This window comes from Taeniopygia guttata, chromosome W, assembly GCF_048771995.1.
Source record: "Taeniopygia guttata chromosome W, bTaeGut7.mat, whole genome shotgun sequence".
Taxonomy (NCBI): domain Eukaryota; kingdom Metazoa; phylum Chordata; class Aves; order Passeriformes; family Estrildidae; genus Taeniopygia; species Taeniopygia guttata.
Window position 1 is genome coordinate 27,206,144 of NC_133064.1, and position 7,862 is coordinate 27,214,005.

A 7,862-nucleotide genomic window follows, 5' to 3' on the forward strand; every position below is an offset into this window, starting at 1 on the left:
GTACTAACTGTGTCTTGCTTTGCCCCATTAGTTCAAGCTGCAAAGTGGGAAGCCTATGTAAACAGGCAGAAATCCCGAAACAGCTGTTCTCCTGAAGAATTCCCTTGCTGCCGAGAAGATGTTGCACCCCGTGACTCGAAGTAACCAAGTCGACGGGCGAGGCAGAAGAGGAACAGACTGTGGAGAAAAGAACCAGAACAATGGGACGCAAAAGCAGCAACGGCAGAGCTTCCCCAGGATTGGTAAAAATATACTTAACTTGGTAAAATTGACAGACACCCTTTTTCCTGGTATACCGTTAGTCTTGATATTGATAATAACCCTGGCAGAAGGGGGAAACCCACATGAACCATTCAAGTGGGAACTAATATCTTGGGAAGGAACGAGAACAATAGCCACTTTTAGCAACACAGGTCCACCTGAATTCATAGAAAAACTTTGTGATTTAGTACCGATACATTGTGGAAAAGGACCTCCATTTTATATATGCTCGGCCTCTGGACCGTCTTACTGTAATTATCCCGGACATTATTATTGTGGTTATTGGGGATGTGAAACAATAGCCTCAGGCTGGTCAGTAAAGGCTCCTGATAAATATATAAAAGCAACCTGGACTCCTAACGGATGTGTACCTGAACAAACAGTTGTAGATCTTACAGGTCTGCGTGACGTGGATTATGTAGCTTCACGGGACAAGGAAGTCTGTACCCGCATCAAATTTCAAGTATTGCATCCCGTAGGAGACAAGTGGTTAGTAGGACTAACATGGGGAATACGTGTCTATGGAGGAATTCCTAAAGACGTGGGAGGGCATTTTCTCATAAGAAAAGTTAAAATACCACATGACTCACTCCCTGTTGGGCCGAATAAAGTATTGAATTCACCCACTTCCCCTACCAAAAAGATAGTCCCCGCAAGTGTTACAACCACTCGTCCAAACCCCCTATCAATAACAAATAGAACAGCTAATGACGTGGTGACTGTTAGGGATTCAGGTGTGTTAAAATCCAAAGACCCTTTATGGTATTTAATGCAAGCCTCTTATCGTGCCCTTAATGAAAGCAAACCAAATTTAACTAAGGAATGCTGGTTATGTTATAATGTTAGACCACCATATTTTGAGGTGATTGGAAAACCAGCTAAGATTCAATGGTCTAGTGATTCAAACCCACGAGAATGCCCATGGAATGACCAGAAAAACCATACGCAGGGAATTTCTATTCAATTAGTAACAGGTCAAGGAAAATGTATTGGTACAGTGCCCAAAAATTATCAGCCTTTGTGCAACCAAACGACAATAATCACTACAAAAACTATAAAGAGACACAAGAATAGAAATGACAAATGGGCTATCCCGACACCAGGAGCTAAATGGGTTTGTTCAGACATCGGAGTAACGCCTTGCCTATCCCTAAACGTGTTTGATCAATCTCAGTTTTGCGTACAGGTGATTATTGTTCCTTGTCTGATCTATCACACCTCTGAGGAGGTGTTACACCACTTTCAAGGAGACCTGAATGTACAAAAACGAGAACCAATTACAGTGGTAACCTTAGCTACACTGCTAATAGCGGGTGGAGTTGGAGCAGGTACAGGCATAGCCTCCCTAGTAAAAAGTCAGGAATTACAAAGTTTACAGATGGCTGTAGATGAAGATTTAGCAAAAATAGAACAATCTATCCAAAATTCAGCCACTTCAGTAAAGTCTTTATCGGAAGTAGTACTGCAAAATAGAAGAGGATTAGATCTATTATTCCTAAAAGAAGGGGGGTTATGTGTAGCTCTCAATGAAGAATGTTGCTCTTTTGCTGACCATACGGGAGTAGTCCAGGACACTATGTCTGAACTCCAGAAAAGGTTAAATCAACGTAGAAAAGATCGTGAGGCGGGCAGGACATGGTATGAAAATTGGTTTAATGTTTCACCTTGGCTAACCACCTTGCTGTCTGCCTTAGCAGGACCGCTTATTATATTGATTCTGGGACTTATATTTGGGCCTTGTATATTACGCTGTATTGTACACGATGTTAAAAAACGATTTGACATAGCTAAACTGCTTATTTTAACTACGAGGTCAGGGGCAAAATATAAAAATGCATCTATTGATGAGAAGGAAGATTGTTGTGAATGTGTTATGCCACGAGGGGGCTACGCCTATTGTAATTGGGAAGTATTACCTTGTGAGTGTAATGATAAATGTTGGGATTGTGGAAAAAGGTTTATTTGCAGTGCCGAGAATGAAAGCAACGTCTAATAAACAATAATAGGATAAAAAGAAAAAGGGGGGAATTGTAAGAAACTACAGACTGAGGTATTGTTTATTAAGATATATGTAAAGGTTAGGTAACTGTGAGAAAATATAGACCGGGGTATTGTTTATTAAGATAAGGTTAGGCAACAGAGGTATGCAAACAGAGAACGGACACAGCTGATGCAAGATAAGATAACAACCACTTACACCAGAGACTGCCTATGCAAGATAAGATCACAACAACCATTTACACCAGAGACTGCTTATACAAACACAAGATAACGGCAGGAATTAGCTTGCAAATTCCAGGGAGACAAAAGAAGAAATTGGAATAAAAGGAGACGGTTTGAACGAATCAACACAGCAGTCAGTGGAGCTTCGGTTTTTGAAGTTCTCTGTCTGCTGTCCAGCGCTGTTGCCTTTGTTCATATCCTACTTGCTGTAAATTAATAAAATTCTTAATTGGATTATGTTCCGTTGTGGTGCAAATTTATAACACTGATCCTGTTCCCGATTCCAATCCCATTACCATTTCTGTTCCGGTTCCCGATCCTGATCCCGTTCCAGGTCCAGTTCCCGACCCCGCTCTCACTCCCATTCCTGATCCTGTTCCCATTCCCAATCCTGTTCCCAACCCTGATCCCACCACTGTTTCCAGGGAATGGCTCTGATCTCAACCCCGACCCCAACACCGGGGGGTCAAACACCTCACATCTTGGGGTCAACTCCCCGAACCCCAAATCCTGGGGGTTCAAACACTGGGGGGGGTGAAACACCATAAACCCAAACTCTGGGATGTCAACCCCCCCCCCCCCCCGGCCCCAAACCCCAAATTTTAGGAACAAACCCCTCAAATCCCAGATCCTGGGGTGTCAAACACTCCCCAATTCCGAAACGTTGGGGTTAAATTCCCCTGACCCCAAATCCTGGGGTTTGAAACACTCGGGGTGTCAAACACCCCCAATTCCCAAAGTCTGGGCTCAAATACCCCCAAATCCCAAATCCTGAGGTGTCAAACACCCCCAACCCCCAAAATTTGGGGTTAAAACCCCCAATCCCCAACTCCTGGGGTTTGAAACATCTGGGGTGTACAAATGCCTTGATCCCAAAGTTTGGGGGGCAAACCCCCAAATCCCCAAATCCTGGGTTCAAAAATCCCAAATCCCAAACCCTGAGGTTTCAAACTCCCCAAACACCAAATTTTAGGATCAATCATCCCCAATTCCCAAAGTTTTGGCTCAAAAACCCTCAAACCCCAATCCCCCCCCAAACCCACTCCAGCCCTGGAGGGCACAGTGGGGTTTGTTTGGGGTTTTTTGGGAGGTTATTTTGGTTTATCCACGGTTTATTTGGGGCAGCTTCAGGTGCAATGTCTGCAAAGAGACCCTGGGTACAAGGCTGGGGAAAAAAGGGGGATTGGGGTGGGAATTGGGGGATTCAGGATGGGGAAAGATCCTCTATGGGAAAAGGGGATTTGGGGTAGACAGGGAAGGATTTGGGGTGGGAAAACGGGATTTGGGGTGGGGAATTGGGGTGGAAAAGGGAGATTTTGAGACGGGAAAAGGGATTTGGGGACCCACAAAGGATCTGGGGTGGAAAAAGGAGAATTTATGGTGGGATAAGGAGATTTGGGGTGAGAAAATGAAATTTGGGTTGCACAAAGCAGGATTTGGGTCAAAAAATGAGCTTGGGGATGAAAAGAGACTTTGAGGTTGAAAAAAAGGAGGATTTGGGATTAAAAAAAAAGGTGAATAAGGTACAAAAAAGGAGGATTTCGGCCAAACTGAACTTACCTGGGGGAGTGGGAGCATGCAGGGGGTTTGGGGCAGGGCCAGGACCATTTTTTGGGCAGTTTTCTGGGATTTTGGAGTATTTCTATGGGATTTGGGGGCAGGTCTATGGAATTTGGTGCCAGTTTTATGGTATTTAGGATGTTGTGAGGTGGTTTTGAGGGATTTTTGGGTGTTTCTATGGGATTTGGGAGCACTTATATGGCATTTTTGGGTGTTTCTACAGGATCTTGGGGTAATTTGGAGGGATTTCAGGGTGTTTCTATGAGGTTTTAGGACAGCTTGAAGGCATTGGAGGTATTTTGGGGCAGCTTCAGGGTATTGAGGTGCAGCTTTGAAAAATTTTGGGGTGGTTTGGAGGGATTTCAGGGAATTCCTCTGAGATTACAGGGCGGTTTGGAAGGGTTTTGGGGTGTTTTGGGGCAGATTTGGGGTATTTAGGGGCGGGTGTGAGGCTGTTTTTTGGGATTTTTGGGTATTACAGTCCCATTTTTTTTAGTTTTGGGTTATTTTGGTGGGGTTTGGGGTGTTTTGGGTCACTTTTTTGTGAAGGAGATCTTCATGGCATGGCTCTGGGTGATGAAGAAGCCCTGCAGGGCCTTGCGGGTGGCGCCCGCCTGCACCTCGGTATCCAACTGCAGCAAGGCGATGTCACGGCACCCAGGAACTGGGGCAACTTCTTGAGCCCCGGGAACCTGGGATGGGAACAGGGTGAGGAGAGCCCGAAACACCTGGGAACCTTCCCCCAGACATCCAGGAATGTTCCCTGTAGTGAGATTTCTGAGATAGAGAGGACATGATTTATATTTAGAGTGAAGGTTGAGCTACCTCCCCAGCCTAGGCCTCTGATGTGGGCCTCGGGGAGGCCTTGGAAGCCTTTGACGCAGTAAGAAAATAGTTGTTGCGCAGTTAGAAATTATTTTAAGGTAACCACTGTGTTGGTAGGTTTTCTGGGTGTGAATGAGTGTAGAGCTGCAGTGCAGAACTCTGGCCACCTTAAGGCAAAGACAAACAATGTTTGCTGACCAATGATAGTGTGCTCACAATTTGTAAACTATATTAAAGTGTATATAAACTGCCATCTTATAGACAATAAACAGAGAACATAGCTTTAACCATATTGGCTTGACCTACGTTTTGTCCAGTCCAGCTTCCCTCATATTATAAGAAGTACCTAGCTTCTCTTCCCCCAAAAACCTAGGAATGTCCCCCCAGAAACCCAGGAACATTCTCCCAGACACTCGGGAATGCTCCCTAAACTCCTGGGAATGTTCCTGCAGACACCCGGGAATGTTTCCCAAAAACCTGGGAACATTCCCCCAGAAACCTGGGAATATCCCCCCCAATCCAGAAATGCTCGCAAAAAAAAAAAAAAAAAAAAAAAATCCTGAAAGATTCCTCCAGAAATTCTGAAATTTTCCCCAAAGAAATCCAGAAATTTGTTACAGTGAGCTCATGGGTATTCTGTTTCCCCTTCCCCGGGGCCCTGTGACTCTGATCAAGATAACCCTGGACCCTCCTTTCTGCCCCAATGGGGTTGGCGGAGAGCCAGGGAAGCCCACCCTGTCCAAAGTCTATATAGACCCCTGACATTTCCTGTTCATCCTCTTTTGCCCTGCTCTCCACAAGGACATCACAGAATAAACAGAGCTGAACCAACTTATTCCGGGGTAAGAGCCTCTTTTGGAAATCTTTGCCATCTCCTGATATTCCTCCCCTCAAAGCCTCGGATCTCTGGGCTAGCCTGATAATTAAGGGGTCTGTGTGAGGGGGGGGAACGACAGCTGGCCCCCAACGTGTGCTGCCGATAAGCCCATGCAGAAGATGGAGTCCCTATTTCAGTGGATCTCGATAGCTTTTGGGACAGTTAACTACCCTAGTACTCTAGCTGCCTGTAAAGGCTTTGAGTGACAGGGAAAAGTTGGGGACCTTGCCTGAGTACCCCAGGCGAGCCGGCTGGAGAGGGACCTCCAGACGAGTTCACAGACAAACCCCGCAGTTCATAGGCTTGGTAAGTCCTTGGTTCGCATCACCCCGGGATCGCGCCTGGCTGGGAGGAGCTACCATAGTGACTGCGGGGAGCTGCTTGTGTGAGGGTAAGCCAGGAACCCTGTGCAAGCCAGCTTGGAACCGGCGGGCTGAGAGTACCCGCATTCCCGGGGGGAGAAGTGACGGGAGGGAGCCAGCAGCTCTGGCACAGCGGGAGGGAGCCAGCAGCTCTGGCACAGCGGCGGGAGAAGCCCCCCTGTCCCTGAGAGAGGGCAGGAGCCGCTCCGGCAGCAGCGGGACGAGCGCCCTTCCCCCCCCCCCCCCCCTTACCGCTTGGATCCTGTGACACAGGGAATACAAAAAAATCGTGCTGTGTTACAAAGTCTGGTGGAGAATAGACCAGCGATACAATTAAAATAATAAGTGCAAAAGTATCAGTGGAACAAAAGAGCAAAAGAGCACACTAAAACAACTTACCAATATTTTAAACAATGTATCGTTCTCAAATAAGCTCCTCCTGCGTTTTTTATGCTGCATACTAGCAGAAATACCAAATTTTACTGTGCAAGAACTGAATTCGCTTTCTTTTTGGGACCAAATTGGACAGATATTAACTTTAAAAGTCGAAAATGGTGAACATAAAGCTTCTCGATTAATTCCGATATTTTTACAAGCCCAAAAAAATATCTTGGAAGCAGAAAAAAGCATACAAACACAGAATCACAGTCTGAATGATCCCTTTTCCCCCACCTACCCACCTCCTCAATATCCCAGCCCTGATACCCCTTCACCCACCTTGTATCCTCTTCTAACACCTGGTTCTTTTGAGAAATATAGTCTGGAGTTCTCTTCAGAGAGCACTGCAATTTCTCTGAAACCCACGCGGCAGTATAATGGCGGCGACCATGTGCTCTGACCCCCTCCCCCTCCCTCTCACAATCCTTTCCTGCCCCCACCCACCTGCCCCTCCTCCAATCCCTTCCAATCTCCCACAGCCCCTCGACACCCTCCTTATTAGGGCCAGCCCCCGCGTTGCCCCGGGAACGAAGGCGGGCCCAGCCCCAGCACAGCTCCCAGCCCCGACTCTGAGGACGGGGCGGGGGGAGGTCAGAGCAGCCCAGCAGCTCACAGCATGGGCGGGGCCAGTGTCTCCACCGCCACACAGACAGCCCAAGAAGGGGGGTGCCAGCTGCCTGTCACCGGGACTGGAGGGGCAGTGGGGGCACAAGACCATGCCTCTGCTGAGGACTCTATACCATCTATAGCACCGGTTGTTTATTTAGGAAGGAGAAACGGAAACAGAACATACCAACCACTACCATATAGAGACAAAACAGAGATCTGTAAAGTACAGAGAGAATTTGGGAGGTACAGTGAGATTTTTAAAGGGATGATAAGGGCAACATTTAATTCAAATGAAATGGTACTTGAAGATATCACTGATTTATTTAAATGCTTACTAACACCTTCTGAATATGAGATATGGGAAAAAAGGTGGAAGTTAGCTTTGACAGCAGTTTTACAAGAAATACAGCATACACCCAGTGAATCCATTGACAGTGATGGCAATCCTATTATGATGCATCATTTATGTGGTACAGGAGACATACAATGCCCAGAAAAACAAACCAGACTGTTATCTAGATAGGTTTTGGAAAAAAATCTGTAATGCTGCAGAAAAAACATTTTTTCAATTACCAGTAAGTGAGGCTAAGGGCAGCTATACAAACATTAAACAGCTTCCTTCTGAGAGTTTTTTACAGTTTGTGGATCATTTGAGAACCCAAGTTGTAAAACAGGTGCAAGACACCAGGGTACAGACAGAGTTGATT

General features: G+C 46.2%; 1 long non-coding RNA gene across 2 annotated transcripts; it reads right to left on the reverse strand.

Moving 5' to 3' along the window:
• Positions 1-2,300: 2,300 nt before the first annotated feature.
• Positions 2,301-6,975, reverse strand: LOC116806876 (uncharacterized). 2 transcript variants are annotated; one of them, XR_012053392.1, is made up of 4 exons: positions 6,826-6,975; positions 6,508-6,568; positions 4,045-4,736; positions 2,301-2,690 (listed from the first exon to the last, which is right to left on the reverse strand). It is a non-coding gene; the product is annotated as an uncharacterized lncRNA (long non-coding RNA). The 2 variants fall into 2 exon arrangements; XR_012053391.1 differs by lacking the exon at positions 6,508-6,568 and having other exon boundaries at positions 6,826-6,974.
• Between the last annotated feature and the right edge of the window lie 887 nt (positions 6,976-7,862).